General features: G+C 38.0%; 1 long non-coding RNA gene across 2 annotated transcripts in view; it reads right to left on the reverse strand.

The window, feature by feature from the left end:
- Positions 1 to 18,726, reverse strand: part of LOC144614913 (uncharacterized) — a 389,666-nt gene that overhangs the window by 104,973 nt on the left and 265,967 nt on the right. The window contains exon 5 of one of the 2 annotated variants that reach the window (XR_013553217.2): positions 4,226 to 4,293. This is a non-coding gene — a long non-coding RNA (uncharacterized LOC144614913). The remainder of the gene's footprint in view (positions 1 to 4,225; positions 4,294 to 18,726) is intronic. The other variant, XR_013553218.2, reaches the window with a different exon arrangement.

Below are 18,726 nucleotides of genomic sequence, written 5' to 3' on the forward strand. Positions count from 1 at the left end.
ACAATACTCTCCTATTTTTTGTTGTTGTGGTTTCTGTTTTCCTAGAAGCTTCCAGAAGTATTTAACTGGAACAACTAACCTCCAGAATGCAAGTCCAGAATTCAGACTCTTCCAACGGCTGAGATGTCAAGTGAAATCTTAATGCACAAAGAGCATGTTGAGGGTTCAGTAGCTTTGTGGGCCCTGAGCACCAGGGTATCATCATTCACAGCATGACCAGCACGAGGAGTTTCAAGGGCCTAATTTTGGTGTTATTTTTGGAGATGACTTGGTTTTCTGTAGTTTTGGCTTTCTCTAGGATCAGAGTCATGCCTTGTAGCGAAGGCTGCCAAACTAAACTTTTCTCTGGGTGAGAAAGCACGTGTTTACCCACGTGCAGACCTGAGCTTTAGTGTCTTGCTGTAATTCCGTCTGTAAAACCTCTTCCTCAAATATTACTCTTTGCCTCCGTGGAAAAACAGCATCTTTAGCAGAAAGGACAAGTGGGCAAAAGTCTCCCTCACACTACCAGAGCGGTAGCATTTAAAAATGGAAGTGGCCTTTGTGACCTACTTTTCTTTGGTTTTAAAATAACAGCTCATAGATTTGCATTTGTTTTTAATTCTTGGCCCTGTGACCCCTGCTCCTGTTTTACTTGATAAATTCCCTTTCGTCTTCCACAGGCAACCATTCAATCCTGATCTTTTCCTAACGTTTCATCAAAATGGTTTTAGGTGAGTTACTGGTTCTCTAGACTGGTAATTGTTGGATTGTGAAGAAAAGTATTGCCAGAACTATGTGACCACTTGGATTTCCCAGTTTAAATTATTTTTATAGCTGTCTAATATTAATTACTACCCACAATCAGACAGTATGTAGAATATAACACGTAACAGAGGCCCTGCCAATTCTCTTAAAAAGGGATTGTTTTGATTTTTTGTTGTTCTTGCTTCATAGCCAACTCTGAGTTAAAATACAACAAAAAATAAATCTTGCAGACCACCTATTTGCCCGCTTAAACACACGTGTGTATACACACATATGTGTATGCATGCTCAAATCATAAGAGAACTAGTATAGAGAAAAGTCACTGTTTGAAAACAAAGAAGTAATTATATACCTTGAGAATTATTGCCAGGAACACTAAAAGAGACATTGTTATGTTATTTGCACAAATGAGGAAAGAACAGCTCTGTTAAAAAGGTTCTAGGAGCCTTGACAAAGGTTTGCTGGAAACATGACAAAGAGATTGCAATCAATATGCATACACCATGCAAACACTAATTAAACATACTTTGTGTTACTTTTCAAAATGTAGGTTTTCACTAATCTTACTTTTACTTAATTACAAAAGTATGCATGCTTATTGTAACATTGTAAGCAATACAGAAATGCATACATTAAAAAAAATGTGGCTCTTTCCCCCAATAGTCCCATCCCTGAGGAAACCAATGTCAACAGTCTGTTGTGTGTCTCTTTTTACAAACACGTAAAAACATATGCACACAGAATTTACTGTGTTTTTCTGTCTTTTTCTTTGAAACAGAAATTGAACTACATGGGTACTATCCTAAAATTTGCTTTTCTCTTTTGTTAATGTATCAAAGATATTTTCGAGATATATATTTGAATTATTCTTTTTAATGGGAGCATAAAGGTAAATTTGCTCACTGTATTAGTCTGTTAGGGCAGCCATAACAAAATACCACAAACTGGGCGGCTTTTTTTCCTTTTTTTCTGTTGTTAAAATTTATAAAATTTACATCCTATCCTGAAACTATATTTCCCACATTCATCTAGGTCCAATATTAAAAAAAAAAAAAAAAACAAAACACATCCATTCATTGCCCACTAACAATATTTTTGTTAGGGCTTCTCCAATCCTGAATTATCTTGATTAACCTTTGAGAGCAGGAATTTGCCTTCAAGTATGCTTATCAATGTGTGCTCAGCATTCACTGAGCTCCTCATGTCTGAGGATCTACGTCTTTTGAAGAAAATTTGACTTGATGTAAAATATCTGGGTCATATTGTCTTTTCTTTATAAATTTGTAAATATTGCTCCAGTATCTTTTGACATCTTAAAGTCTGGTGGAGACTTTTTTCTCACTTTTACGTGAGCAGCTCTCTCTAACTTGTTTGTTATCCACATGCTTCCAGGTTTACTCTTAAAACTTAGTAACTACATCAGCATACATATCAGTGTTGAGTAATATTCATTTTTCTCAGATCACCCTCCCCCCAAACCATGAAATTTTTTAATAGGTTATCCTTCCATGACATTTATATATCTATATTATATATAGATATGCATATATATGTATATATTCATATATATATATATATATATATATTCCTTCATGTTTTTTATGTTTCTCCTTTTCACCTTCTTAAAGAGTGGCATTTTATATATATATATATATATATATATATATATATATATATACACACATATATGCTTTTTTTAAAATTTTTTTTAATGTTTATTTATTTTTGAGACAGAGAGAGACAGAGCATGAACGGGGGAGGGGCAGAGAGAGAGGGAGACACAGAATCTGAAACAGGCTCCAGGCTCTGAGCTGTCAGCCCAGAGCCCGACGCAGGGCTCGAACCCACGGATCGCGAGATCGTGACCTGAGCTGAAGTCGGTCGCCCAACCAACTGAGCCACCCAGGCTCCCCATCCTTTTTTTTTTTTTTTCTTAACTTAACAATATACCCTGGAAATCAGTCTATGATAGTAAGAAGAGATACCTTTCATACCTTTAGAAACTGAAAAAACAAAAGACGGTTTCGTGAGGTATTACAGACATGGTAAACCACACATATTTAAAGCACTTACATATTCTACAAATGTGTGTACTGCCCCCCGTGGTTCTTTCATTCAGGATAATCATTTTGTTCATCAGCAGTTGCTCATTTTTAATATTGGGCTGTATTCCACTGTCTGGATGCACCACAATTCATTTATAAGCCCACCTTTTCATGGACAGTTAGGTTGTGTTCAGTTTTTAACAGTCGCAAATAAACATTTCTGGATAGGTCTTTGTATGGATAGATGCTTCCATTTCTCTTAAGTAAAATGTAGGAGTGGAATGGTAGGAGCACACTGTAAGTATATGTTTAAAGTTTCAAGAAACGACTAAACTGTTTTCCAAAGTGGTTGTACCATTTTACATTCCCACCAGCAATGTGTGAGAGATCCCGCTTCTTCACATTGTCGCCAATGTGGGGTGTGGGCAGTTTTCTTAATTTTAGCCTTTCTAGATAGGAGTGTAATGGTTATTCATTATGGTCTTAATTTGCAGTTCGCAACCCACTAAGGATGTTGAGCATTCTTGTGTGTTTATTTGCCACCTGTATATCCTCTTTGAGGAAGTGTCTATTCAAACTGTTTGCCCATTTTTTAAATTAAGCCTTCAATTTTCTTGTTACTGAGTTTTGAATAGTCTTCATATATTCTATGTACAAGTCTTTCAACCAATGTATGCTCTGCAAATATTTCCTCTGTGGCTTGTTTCTTCATTTTCTTAATAATATCTTTCAAAGAGCAGAAGTTTTAAATTTTGATCAAAGTCCAATGTATCATTTTTTTAAATTTATGGATTGTACTATAGTTGTCATATCTAAGAAATGTGCCTAATCCTAGGTCACAAAGAATTTTGTTCTGTTTTCATCAATAAATTGTATAGATTTAGACTTTACAACTATTATCCATGTTGAGTAAATTTTTGGGTATAGTGTGTGGTGTAGATTGGAGTGAAGTTTTTGCTTATTATTCTAGCCTCACTTTTGGAAAAGATCATGTATTCTTCACTGAATTGCTTTTGCAACTTTGTAAAAAAAAAACTCTTTTCTATATGTGTTTGGGTCTATGTCTAGATTATATTCTGTGCCATTGATCTAATTCCCCAACTCTATCTTTACACCTATGTCACATTATCTTAATTACTGTAGCCTTATAAGTCTTGAGATCTGGTAGGGTCAGACCTCTAATTGTTCTTTTTAACTCTGTTTTGACTATTATAGGTTATTGTGTTTTTATATGAATTGTCTAAAGAGCTATTAAAGAAAAAAAATCCCTGCTGGTACTTTGATTGGGATTTCACTAAGTCTACAGATCGTTTTGGGGACAGCTGACATCTTAACTTAAGTCTTCAGACCTATGACCAAAATGCATCTCTTAGAGAAAGAGAACCAAGAAAATATGTATATATAAAGAGATTTATTATAAGAAATTGGCTTACCTGAGTATGAAGGCTGGCAAATCCAAATTTGCAGGGTGGGCTGGCAGACTTCTGAAGATCCAAAAGAGCTGAATCAGATAATGTCACACACAAAGACAACCTTTTAAGTATATGCACATTTGAGACATCTTATTTTTCAAAAACTTGTTTCTAAGTGGTTTGCTCAGAAATGGGACACACAGTAGCCATACAGAATGTTTAAAATAGCTGTAATGTACAGAATCCGTTCAATAAGTTTATTTAAGGTATAGTTAATGGTAATACATTTTTTCCAGTAATTGTGCTTTTTAAACAACCACAAACTATATCGTATTTTTATGAGAAAATTCATTTTGATCACCAAAGTAAATGATCTCTTTAAATTGAACAAATATTTATGAATTCCCAACTTAGTCTCAGAAATGATTTTAGATGATTTGTTTACATTCTCTAATTTAATCTTTATAATAACCGTGTAAGATGTAAATGGGGTATAATTATCCTTATTTCACATATAAAAAATGGAATTTTGACTAGTTTAAATAACTTTCCCACAGTTTTTCAGATTATGGCAGCTAAGATTCAACCCCAAGTCCCATTTTTTTTTTCCCATTACACTTTGTGGTCTCTTTCAGAAAATATCCATACATATGGCCCTGATGGCTGGACAAATAACTTTTTTGCTTCAGACCCTTGCATTTCCATAGGATCACATATATTCAAGTGACAGCACTTATCAGAATTCACTGCGCTTTAGCATTATAGGCCCCTCTCTCCCAGTAGACCAGGAGCGCCTTGAAAGTGGCATAAGAAAAGTCTTATTCACTTTTGTAAACTTCAGGGCAAATATTGCCGGTCACAGATGGGTATTTTGTACTACCCTCTCAGAAGGTTTTAATTGTCTTCTTGGTAGGTCTCTGAGAGAGTGTGTTGGGAGACTTTCTCCTCTATTCTCCCTTCACTTTCTGACATATGATAGGGAAAGATAAAAGTGTACATTGTTTTATGATGAGACTTTTAGTGCAAGAAGAATAAAGGCAGATTGATCTTAATTTCCAAAGCGCTTGGGTTGGGAGAAAGGAACCTCAGACCAGAGACATTACTTGAGAAACCAGTTCCCGTGCTGGGGGATGAGAAGAAGAATTCATTCTCTTTCTTCCCACTTGTTTTTCTTCGCTCCTACCTGTACTATTACTGTAGATCACATCTCAGTGAACTAAGGATGGGAGTGTATGTGTGTGAGGGGCCACAGGCAAGTGCACAGAGTAAAGAAAAAGGAAGAGGGAGATAAATCTGAAGTTGTGTGGCTATAAAAGAAAGGGAATTAGTGCCTGTGACCATTTTGTAACAGAGGTTGTTCCTGGAAATCTTTTTTTATGCAGATACCATCATCATGATGAAGAAGAGATATGATGAGGCAAAGTCTGGTTCATTAGTATGAACAATGATAATGAGGTTAAATGATAAGGGTAACTTGAGAGTTGATTATGTCCATAAGGCTTCGACAGGCTTGGATGTGGGAGGCATCAAGGCAGATGTTCCCTTGCTGATCTTGATGGCCAGTCCGATCTGGAAACCTTATCCTTGTAATAGTCCCTAAAGATGTTACCATAGTACAAGAGTAGAGTGGTTGCCAAGATAGTGGCCAGAAGCTTAATTATAGAGATGAGGACATGGACTGAATGGAGAGGAAAAGTATGATATTATACTTGGCCATCTGGGAGTGCCACCAGGAGCAGGAGGCATGGCTGCCTTGGGCCCTCTACTGCCTTCTAATAATATGCCCACTTCCCTGATATAGCCTTAGGTTCCTCTTTTACTAGAATTAAGGTAATAGGTAGGCCCTAACTAGCCCAGATATTCTACAAGTATTAAGCAAATAAGTTCAGTTATAAATTTGGCAGTAACAAGAGGATTAATTTAACTCTTGGCAGTTTTTTTCTAGTAGCCTGGCAGATAGCCATGCGCATCAACACAATATGATACACTTAAGAATAAATATCAAGAGTATCTTTTACGTCAAGGGCAATAGAACTCTAAACATATGCCATTAGAAACTTAAAGACGCCCTTACATATTTCTTGTACACGTATAAAAAGCCAGAATAGTGGGTGCCAATGGGGGAACATGTTAAGTTGGGGGAAATAGAGGCACAGAAATCAGTAAAAAGCATATGAAAAATTTAAAAAAATGAATCACTTACTCATAAGAGAGAGCAACATTAGAATAAAAGTAATCAGGTTTATTTCTATATTTGAAGCAATAAAATCCAAAGGGACAAATCATAATTTGTTACAAGGTATCCACATAAATAACAAATACTTCAACTTCATCACCCCTCCCCAACTGGATTTTCTCTTACGATAATATGCTGCTTTCTGCGCTGCTCAAGTTTTTCTCCTTGAGTCCTACGTAAGTTGATACTTTCTAGAAAGGAAAAGGTGTTTTCAACCTGAATGGCGTAGGGCTTAAAGGCAGAGCAGCTAGCTTAATTTAAAATACACAGTAGTAACCTAAAGTATAAATGTGCATGAGTCTGTACTGATACAAATAAATGATTAAGAAAATAAATAGGGAGAATGGACAAATCTCCCATACAAAAGGTTTCCAAATAGTTTATGTAGATCCTCTGCCCTCAGGGAGGGGTAGCTTAACTTCCTACCACTTCAATGTAGGGCAGAAGGAGAAAAGGGGCAAGAGGAGCTTCACTTGCAGAAACCTGCAGGTGGTCAAGGTGGTATCCACAGTGATGGGTCTCGTTGATAGTACCTAGTCCCTGATGTAATGGGATGAAAATGACGCTTTTCCTCTGTGACGTTAACCCCCGTCTAATCATGAGAAAAACAACAGAGAAATCCCAGCTGACGACACTCTACTGTATACCTGACAAGTACTTCTCAAAACTGTCAGGGTCCTCAAAAACAAGGAAAAATCTGAGAAATTATCACAGCCAGGAGGAGCCTAAGGAGGCAAAGCAGCGGTGTATCCTGGATGGGGTCCTCAAACAGAAAGAGGACATAGGGTAAAAACGAAAAAAATACCAGAAGTGGGCGTGGACTTCAGTTCATAATAATGCATCACTATTGATTCATTAGTTGTGACAAATGTGCTATACGAATGTTAGATGCTAATAGCAGGTGTGTGGGTTGTATAAGAACTCTTGGTATTTTTATAATTTTTCTATAAGTCTAAAACTGTTTGAAAATAAAAGGCTTATTTAAAAATATGCAGAGGATGATCAGGGAAAATGCACAGGAACTAAACTATAAAAGGTCCTGTGAAATCATAGAGTATATACACTGGTCTTGGAGCTTGACTCCTGGCACAGAGCTCCTAACACCATTGTAATTTCTGGGAGCACTGGGAGCATCTTCTGTTCTAATATTTGGGAGTTCCTGACACAGAGCTCCCGAATCCGTTGTCACGTCCTAGATGTTAGCAGTGGCTTCTGTTTTAATGAGATGATCATCGGTGGGCTCCTGGATGGGGGCCGGTCACCAGAAAGACCACCACAATTGGCAGCTTGGAACATTCGGCCCCGCTCCCCATTCTCCAGAGAGAAGACAGGGACTGGAAACAGAATTACCAATCAGTCATTCCCACATGATGAAACCTCCATAAAAATCTCAGAAGCAAGAGGTTCAGAGAGCTTTCAGGCCGACGACTGGGTGAAGGAGCTGGAGGGTGGTGCCCTCAGACGGAGCACGGAGGCTCTGAGCCCCCTGCTCCACACCTGCTCTAGTCACCTCTTCCATCCATTTACATCAAAATATAAAGTAGTAAGAAAACTGTTTTTCCTCAGTTCTGCGCGTTGCTCTGGCAAATTCATCCGATCGGAGGAGTGGGAACCTCTGATTTTATAGCTGATGGACCATAATTGGCAACCCGGACTTGGGCTTGACATGCAAGGGGTCATGGTCTTATGGGGCTGAGCACTTAACCCAGGTAGATAGTGTCAGAACTGAGTCAAACTACTAGGACACTCAACTGGTGTGACAGAATTGCTTGGTGTGGGAAGAGTGTATTGGATTCTTACATTTCATTAAAAAATTCCATTTTTCAGCTTATATTTTGCCAGTTTGATATTCTGTCCTCCCATGTCTCTTCTCAAGCCCCCGCCTTTTTTTTTTAATGTTTATTTATTTTTGAGGGAGAGCAAACAGAGGGTCAGAAGGGGAGGGCCAGAGAGAGAGAGGGAGACACAGAATCTGAAGCAGGGTCCAGGCTCTGACTTGTCGGCACAGAGCCCATCGCAGGGCTCAATCTCACGAACCATGAGATCATGACCTGAGCCGAAGTCGGATGTTTAACTGACTGAGCCACCCAGGTGCCCCAAACCCCCATCTTTCTTGTAAAAGTTAATAATAAATACCTATGTGTCTGACTCTTCATTTCCAAACATTTTGTATTATGTTTCAATACTTCCAAAAAGGGCTGATTAGAAACTTTGTGTGTAGACACAAAGGCTTTTGCAAGGGGTGGACTTCACTATGTGATAATTAAACAACAAGGTGTTGTTATTAATTGAGATTGAGGGAATCCCAAGTGTCACTAAGTGTAGGTCTAATCTCTTGGGCAATACTTTAGCCCAGAGAAATTGTCTAATTTTCTACATGGGGATCTAATCTAAGTATTACCAGCAGTGCTCTGGAAGCTGAGTGGGGAGAGGAGCTAGTCTTGTCATTTATTAGTAAATTTTCTCATAAACTCTTGTTTTGGGAGTGGATCCTTGGCATGAGTACTTCCTGGATACCCTGAATTTAGAGTTTCTCTTGTTCAACCACTCTGGAGAGTCAACCAATTACTATCCCAGCTCCCTGGGAAAGGAGTAACCTCTTGGCTGCATAGAATTGGGAAAGGAATATGATTGTTGAAGACTTTTAATAATTTTTTTCAGAACTAAAACCAGTCCTCCTGCATTCAGACCTACTAGCACCTTTACCTTCAAAGGTACCAGTCACCTCCAATTCTTGAGGCTTTTTTAAGTAGCGTTGTGAAATTTGGCTCCATTTTTTGGCATTGTTGAGCATGCACTTAGCTTTTTTCACAATGTTAAGTCAGGTACAACTCGTTCCTCTGTTTTCCAGCTTTCAAAACGTTGATACAACTCATTTATGCTTCTCTTGTTAACTGTTACTTTTTGTTTTGGGGGGTTTTGAGGTTTCTTTTTTTTTTATCCCATTATTGTTATTTTGGTGGCTTTTCAGTAGGGATCAGAAGTAACATTGCATCTTTTCAATTTGCCCTGCTTGATTAGAAGTGTCAATTCTCTCTATCTCATTCTACCCATTCTGCTTCTGCCTTTTGAATTCAAACTTTCCCCAGACTTCGTTGACTATATTCATGATGATAAACCTTGATTCTGGTCCTCTAGCCTTGATCTCTCCAGAGTTTCATCAACATTCCATGCAGAGTGAATGTTCCTCAAGTTCATCTTGACCAAAATAGGACATATTATTTTACTTTCTCACTGCAAAAGATCTTTTACTCTCTCAGTTCCCTTAATATTTACCATTTTAATCCATTACCAAATCCTATGAATTGTGCCTTTATGATTTCTGACAAATTTGGCTCCTTTCTTTCCATTTCTGTCGTTCTGCCTTAGATCTGGGAAATCAAAATGACCTCCTAACCTTCCAGACTGTTCTAAAAACATCCACCATGTTTTGATTACTTTGACTTTGCCATCATGAGTGGAATCAGATCTGAATTTCTCAGCCTAGCAATTTAAGATCCTTTATGATTTCACTGTAGTATACTTTTCTGAGCTTATATTTTATAATGCCTCTCTTAATTGACCTAACAAGCTACCTTCCACCACAGAACCTCTGTACCAACTATCCTGGGTACAACACTTAACCCTGTTTCCCTAGTCAACTTCTGTTTTGCTTTGTTTTGTTTTGTTTTGTTTCCAGAGTGTATCCCAATTGTCTAAGTCAGTTTTTATTTTTGTTTTTTGATGTAGGCTTTCCTAAAGGTGGCTATTTCCTTTCCTTGTTTCTTTTTTCTTTTTGTCTTTTTTTTTTAGTACTTTAATTTGTCTGCTGGGGTGAGGATTGAAGAGACAGTGGTTACTGTAAGCTAATGACATTCTTCTAGCAATAATTTTTTCTTCAGAGAACCAAGGTTCATTGAACAAGAAAGAGACACCTTAAATTTAAGCTTCAGATTTAGCAGTATCAGTGGCAAAAGAAGAGTGGTTAAAGAGAATGGCAGGTGAGACTAGCAAATGTTGGGATTAGAAATCCCTAGCTGGTCATTGCTGCTTTACAGTGATGTAAAAACTCAGCATCTAAACCTTATGGCTAAGAAATTACTATGAATGATCTTCTGACATCAAATCGAAAACATTCATACCTGAGTGGGATGAAAGTTTCTGAGAGAATAATCAAAACACGACTGGAAAATGCCATACCACGGACTTGGTGTCATGATGATTTTACAATTCTTTATAGCTATAAACCATTTAACGTTCTTCAATACAAGCTCAGAAAAGGCCGAATAGCATGCAATTTTCTTTGGCAAAAAAAGCCTGGTTTAAACACAGTGAAAAGGTTTGTATGGGTTCAAAAGGGGTGACAAAGACACTATTTTTTGCTATCATTGGCCTGTGATCAACTTTTGTGTCCAAAACAAATGAATCTGGATGGAAGTAGTTAAAAGACTGAAGTGAACTAGTCCAATTCTTTTAAGATATTATTGCCGCGCTATCCTCCCTCGTTTGAAATCTGTGTTGGGAGATAGAGACCACTTCAACTCAATGAGTCACTTCTACTTCCTAGCCAGAACAATTAAACTTCGTGTATAAAACATGACCTGAAGCCTGCCCTTCACCACATCATCCCACCTCAAAAACTCCCAGGGGTCAGCTCTGACATTTAACAGCTCGCAAATTCAATTTCTTAGCCGATGAAGCCAACTTCATGATTTTACAAATGAGTATTAGGTTATTGCAAATTTTCTTCTTCAACATTTTGGGTAATCTATAAAATGTGTTGTCAGTTCAACTGCCAGCCTGAATAATGTTATGCATGCCTCTTTATCATAATGAAGATAGCATTTATAAGTCAGCTACAGGGAGAATGAGAATAAGATGAACAAATCCTCCATTATCCACTTCCTGTTCTCCACCCACTGACCCCCAAGGGAAGGAAGGAAGGAAGGATGGAAGGGAGGGAGGATGGAAGGAAGGAAGGAAGGAAGGAAGGATGAAAGGAAGGAAGGAAGAGAGGGAGGGAAGGAGGGAAGGAGGGAAGGAGGGAAGGAAGGAAGGAAGGATGGAAGGGAGGGAGAATGGAAGGAAGGATGAAAGGAAGGAAGGAAGAGAGGGAGGGAAGGAGGGAAGGAGGGAAGGAGGGAAGGAAGGAAGGAAGGAAGGAAGGAAGGAAGGAAGACCAAACCCAATAAATATAGCTGTATGCTTAACTTAGTCAGTATTCCTGCAACCTCCTACCAGTTACTGAAACAGTTAATGCATTTTTGCTGCTTCTTTATTGTTAGCAGCTGAGCAGCTTTTCACTCCTCCTCTTTTCAATTGTTACTGATCTCTTGCCACAGTTTGCATACAATCCCCTAACAGCATTAGCTCATTTTTACTCCAGTTTTGCAGATTAGCTCATCTGGGTTATGTTTTTTGGTGCGTTGGTGTTGAGTGTTGAATACGTCTTAATTTTCATTCTTAAAGGCATTCTCAACCATAACAGGTATTTAATGAGCCTGATCTTCTTTTATATCATGTGTTTGACCTTCATACTAGAAGGAACTCCCAGAGTTTCTATTTGTTCATTTGTTGGTATCTATAGCAGGTGGATTTAGGTGGAAAGGGAGAGGGGGTTTTAGATTTCTTTCCTTTATTTCTCAACTGTTTCTGAAGCCCATCCTCTTCCCAGAATGTATATCTGACATTATGGTAATGCAGGTTCTATTTTCATCCAGTTTAGCGTAACAAAAGCATCTGCCACTTCATTTGAAAACAAAAGACTCCCCCCCCCCCCAAGACAGTTCACTATTACTTACACTTACTCAAGCACACACTATACTCCCTACTCAGGACTCAGAACTCCGTTTTAAAGACAAGTTTCATCAAATAAATCAACCAATAGTCCATCAAATAATCAGCCATATTGTGGCTTCTCACCCCCAACTCTTACAAATGTACACAGCGTTCATGCAGTCTAACTGCAGATGTAGTTACCACTCTTTTCTTTCCTCCTTATCCCAAGTTCAGATCTCAGGGAAAATGTAAGATCCAGCGACATCGGTTCCTGAGCTTCTTGCCTTAGGTACTTGAACCCTACCTCTACATCTTTATCCCTGCTGCCAGCTCTGTCTTTGTCCCTTTCTCCATGTCACCTGTGTCTATGTTGACATCACCGTTTATCTATCTACCTGCAGTATGGATGTACAAGTCTTTAGGGATTACTAGCTCTCTGTAAGGGATGGAAAAAAAGGATGAGCAGGGCTCAGTTCTTTCCCTTCAGGAAAAGCTGAGAGGAGGACGCAGGGATGTTAATAGACATTTCACTTAAGAGGTGTGAGAGCGGGAATAAACAAAGTGGTGTGGAGCCCGATAGGAAAACTGATTGACTCTGCTTAGGAACCCAGAAAGTTTCACAGCATGGGTGTCATTTCCTGACAGATGAGTAGGGGTTTTCAGAACAGAAAGGAAGGTGGTAGTTTTAGAGAGAACAGTGAGTGTAGAGGTACACTTGGCTAAATGTTTGGTGTGTTTGGGGCACAGCAAGAGAGCCGGGTGGCTGCAGCCTGGATTGTGTGGGATGGACTGGCAGAAGCCCAGACTACAGGGATGGAAAAGACCTATGAGCTCATCGTTCCTGTTCTCCATTTCTTCCTTCTCTATCTCAACGCCAGAGTGTCCATGGTGTTCTCATCCATGGCTGGCCCAGGAAAATGGATTTAATCTCTTTGAACTAAAAGAAAGGAGGTCAAGAATGGAGACAGGCTAGAAGCCAGGTCACAACCTGTCTTCTCAATAGCCAAAAACACTTTGGTTTTACATGTGAAAGTCTGTGTGCTTTTTAAATTTGAGTTGCTCAACGTTTAGGTAATGTGCTATTTTTAATCTGTTTGCTAAAGTCAGCCATTCCTCATCCTTAAATTCATTTCTCTAGATCTAAAAAAGGATAAAATGTCATTTGATGTACCTTCATGAAATTGTACTTGATTTACTATTTGAGATTCAGAGCTGGCATTAAAATCGTGACGAAAAACAAATTATTTATCGAGTCTGTTCTCTTTCCCCACGCACACAGTCAAAACATTTTTCCCTCCCTCAGAGCAACCAAGCAAGGCCTACTATATCTACACAAGGGGACAATTTAATTTCTTATCCCATTTTGCCCAGCACGACTGCATGCCTGTTAATTATAAAAGATCTTCCATTGCAGTGATGGCAATGGAAGTTACCTAATTGTAATTCCAGATAAAATGCACTAGATTTGTCATTTAGGAAAACTTTAAAATTGTGATTTAAGAGGTAGCAAGAGTTTAGTTCATGAAATTCTTTTACCCAGAATACTAGAAATTTTAAAAAACCAAATGCATTTTGTCTCTTTTTTGTAAATACTACTTTAACCATTACATAGATATTATGTTTTGTGAAAAATAAAAAACTGAAGGCCAAGTTATCCCTGGGAATTGAGTCAAAAGCCACAGTTAGAGTTTGAAGGTATGACAGTGTCCCAGAAATAATCTAGTAATCCGTACTGAAATAAGAAATCTAAAAGGAAAGCTGACCACTTGTTGCATTTTAGACTTTTACAGTGGGTAGGCCAGTTGAACTGTCAAATGTGGATCAAAATACACTAAATAGGTCTCATGCATGTGGCATGAAGCAAACTTCCTATCCTAAAGCATATATAACCAAATATGAGAGTTAAAATATTGCAGAAAATTTGAAATAGGAGTCAGAAAATGGCTTTTTGAAAATACAACTTTTAAAGTGTTTTTATTCACTATCTTATATGAGACTAGATAATAAATTTATTTTTTCACATAAAAATGATATAAATCTCAAAAGTATTTTTCATGATATGTAATTGCTTATGTTAAAGTATTATATATTGGAATATACACTGTGTAATGCATCATTATTAGTGTTCATATGTAAATTATATTCTTTTCTGTGACTATGTTTTAGTTATCCTGTGTTCATTTTTCCTTAGAAATTTTACGTAATTCTATAACAGAAGAAGAAGAAGAAGAAGACAAAGAAGAAGAAGAAGAAGAAGAAGAAGAAGAAGAAGAAGAAGAAGAAGAAGGGGGAGGAGGAAAAACAGAACAGATTCATACACTGTTAGTCTCTTATAAAGAGTATGAAGTTTAATATACATATACAAATATACATGTGTGCATGTCTGTGTATGTGCATAACAATTTATAATTTATATAACAATCACTTACTGAGTTACCACATTGTGCTAGGAACTTTGTCAATTGCATATATCCATATGTTCAATATAAGTCTTGAGACAGCTCTAGGAGGTAGGCAACACTAATCTTATTTACAGAAGAGAGGAGAAAATGAGCCAGAGGAAGTTTTAAGTAATCAGCTGCAGTTCAAAGCACCAAATCTTGGATCTGAACACCTCTTTTAAGACTTACATACTCCCAAACTCTTAATCACCACCGGGTATTACCTTGCTGCCATACAGGGAGTGGGTGTTTTAACTCTTAGTTGACATATATAATAGTCTTGATTTATTTTTCATTTTAAAATAAAAATGGCCATTCATTAAGTGATTTATCAAGAGTAGAAACCAGTATAGTAAGAAATTGAGAAACATGTAAATTGATAGTCTACAAATATGGTAATTTCCTTTCTTTATTATTTCCTTAGAAAAAGAGAAAAGACTACTGTCTTCATTGCTTGTTCTAGAAAATTGCCAATCCCAAAGTCTTTATTTTTATGTAGAGTTATTGCAATGATGTTATAATAACATGATGTTGATGTCACCAGAAATAAGACTATCTCTCACGTTCTGACAGTCCTAGATTTTTGTACTTTTTACATTTTAGTGTCTCCCTTTCACCATGTTTCTTCACTGCTCTCATGCTATGGGTATTCTGTCTTGTCTCACTTCGTATCTACTAAAGAGATGAACACCCCCACTTGCAAAAGCTCTATTATCTATTTTATCTACACATGCATCAGCAGATTATTAGAAAGGAAAAAAAAAGTTAATCTTTAACAAGTACTTCTGATGTGCTACATACCATGCTACATGCATGAAATGTGTTATTCCATATGGTCCTAATTACCTATCTGTGAAGTAGGGGTTATTAGCTCTAATTATCAGGTTAACAAACATTAGCTAAGTAATCTGCATATGCTCATTTATGACCCTGTTAGAATGGTGTCTAAAGCAAATGCACTTGTGATATTCTTTTGTTTAAAGTACAGTAGTACTACTAATTTTCTCAAGACCTTTATTTTGCATTCTTCATGTTTCTCCCACTATGATTTAGATTGATGATGTTGTGGGGCACCTGGGTGGCTCAGGTGGTTAAGCATCTGACTTCAGCTCAGGTCATGATCTCAAGGTTCGTAAATTTGAGCCCTGCATTGGGCTCTGTGCTGACAGCTCAGAGCCTGGAGCCTGCTTTGAATTCTGTGTCTCCCTCTGTCTCTGTCCCTCCCCTGCTCATTCTCTCTTTCTGTCTCAAAAATTAATACACATTAAAAAAATAGATTGATGATGTTGCTTGACATGGAAATATCCCTCTCATAATATGGTATACACAATTCAGAAAACTACCTCTGGTCTTACAAAATTGCTCCCTTTTTGAGAGAATAAGGGTGGGTGGCCAAAACATATGCACCTTTGTAACACATTACTAATAAAAACAATTCTACAAATAAAATAGAAACCAAGCTTTTAAATAACTTTATTTTATTTTAAGTTTTTGAACGTTTATTAATTTTTGAGAGGGACAGACACAGAGTGTGAGCAGGGGAGGGGCAGAGAGACAAGAGAGGGAGACCCAGAATCCAAAGCCGACTCCAGGCTCCAACTAGTCAGCACAGAGCCTGATGTAGGGCTCAAATACACAAGCCATGAGATCATGACCTGAGCCGAAGTTGGAGGCTTAACCAACTGAACCACCCAGGCTCCCCTAAGTAAATTTAAATTAAATAAATATCATGGGAAGTACTGACCTTTAGAAATAAGGTAAAAGGGAGCTTGATGGATAGAATACTAAGGAAAAGATTATAAGGAAAAAGACTGCTGAGCTATAAAGACAAGGGTGAGATAAATAAAAAAGCAGGAAGAACCATCCAGTAAGCATTTCCTATAACATGGATAAATTGAGTCAGGAGGAAGTATATGGGGTGCTTGGGCACTGGAGATAACGCTATATTCTTTCATGCTTTGCTGTATCCACGTGATGTGGTGTGCTTTGCATTCTGTGGCTGAGACTGTATGGTGTGAAACATTAACACACTGGGGGAAAAAATGATATAGGGACAGCAAGACTTCCACAGTATCCTGACATCATTCCCTTACTCCCCAATATTCTGTCACTAATTCACACTTTGGAAACATTCATTGTACTAGAGTAAGTTGTATTGCCTTAATAAGTGAATGACATGGTGTTGTCTTTTAAATTTGTTTTATCAAGGGGCACCTGGGTGGCTCAGTTGGTTGAGTGTCTGTCTTTGGATCAGGTCATGACCTCACGGTTTGTGAATTTGAGCCCTGCGTCGGGCTCTGTGCTGACAGCTCAGAGCCTGGAGCCTGCTTCAGATTCTGTGTCTCCCTCTCTCTCTGCACCCTGCCCCTCTCCAAAATAAATAAACATTAATTTTTTTTTTTACTTAAGAAAAAATTATTGTATCTGGTAGTATGACTGTGTGCCCACCCCAAAATACAAAAGGCAATGCACTGGGAGAATAAATCAGTAAGTCCTATGATTTGACAAAGTATGTCAATTTTTCAAACAATTATATTGATATTGCTTTGCCCCAAAGGGTTAGATTATTAAGAGTATTCCTAAGGTGCTGGAAACAAAAATCCTGTGTGCTCATCATGCTGATTATTTGGGCTTTCAGGAGGGTGTAGGGATCAGTGCACATAACATTCACTCACAGGAGGGGACTTTGTTCAACTTGTGCCATTAGTGAAGAAACTCCACGCTAGGTTCCATCATTTACTAAAGAGCTAGTGAATATTCATTACAATGAATATTGTATGGTAGGACCTGCTTCCCTGACTCGTGGTCTTGCTCTTGCCCCATGCTCTAATCACACTGGCACTCTACCCAGATGTACTGGGTAGAGCAGAGGGATATGGTAAGAGCATGGCTAGACTTTTCAGACTGTGTGATTTTAGGCAAGTTATTTTGTATCTTTAAGACTTACTTTCCTCAATTGTAACATGAGAACAAATAATTCCCTGCAATTCCCCATAATTATTTCAAATTTAATTTCTGAAAATGAATATAAAGTACTTAGTGGGAAGAATTCATAACTACAACTTGCTCAATACAAGGCGATGGTGGTGATTACTACCAGGAGAGTTGTTCGTTGTTATATGGATTTGCCATGACGGCTGTGCAGTCATTTGCCCTCCAACAGAGCTAACTCCCCCAAACCCTACCAAATCATGCTTAGACAAAGCAGAATTGTTCGACCTGTTTGTAACACCAAGACCAGAAACTTATTTCAACAAATTTATCAAACATCTATCAGGTGCTGGCATTTTTGTTAAACATTGCATAGAGAATAATTAAACGTGTTTTTTATTCCTTTTTTTTAAAAAATTTTTTTAAAGTTTACTTATTTTGAGAGAGAGAGTGGGAGAGGAAGGGGCAGAGAGGGAGGGAGAGAGAGAATTCCAAGCAGACTTCACACTGTCAGTGCAGAGACCGATGCGGTCACTGCATTGAACTGTGAGATCATGACCTGAGCGGAAATCAAAAGTCAGACGCTTAACTGACTGAGCCATCCAGGCACCCCAGAACCTGTTTCGTACTCTGAAGGAGCTGAGCAATGGGTGGAAAATACGACGTAGGAATTAGTACTATGTAGTCGCAGAAGTGAATGTGGCAGAACAGGATTGTGAAAGTTGACAAACCTGGGTTCTAAAATCTCCGTTGTTAACTCCTGAAGAAGTTGGTTAACTTCTAGGCCTCAGTTTCTTTAACATCAGGGAACGTGGACCTGCCTTTGTAGAACTGGAAGTAAAGCATGTAAAAGGTAGGCACTTTTGCCATACCTGGCACAGCGTCATTTGATGAGCGTGACAATTATGTAAAGGATGACATTGGTAACTTTGACAGGAACAGATCAAGGAAGGATTTTTGTGCAGAAGATGGAATTTGAGTCAGGCCTTCAGTTAAAGACCATTCTTGGATCATCTGCCTGTTATATTCGTTTTTTTTTTTTTTTTTTTTATTTCAGTGATGGCTGTTACATAATTCAAGATGATTTAAAAGGTCGAAAGCAAGTTCATCAAGGTTCAAAAAGTTCAGGGCAAAAATTTAAGGTTGACTTTTTTTAA

This window comes from Panthera onca, chromosome F1 (assembly GCF_046562875.1).
Source record: "Panthera onca isolate mPanOnc1 chromosome F1, mPanOnc1 haplotype 2, whole genome shotgun sequence".
Lineage (NCBI taxonomy): Eukaryota > Metazoa > Chordata > Mammalia > Carnivora > Felidae > Panthera > Panthera onca.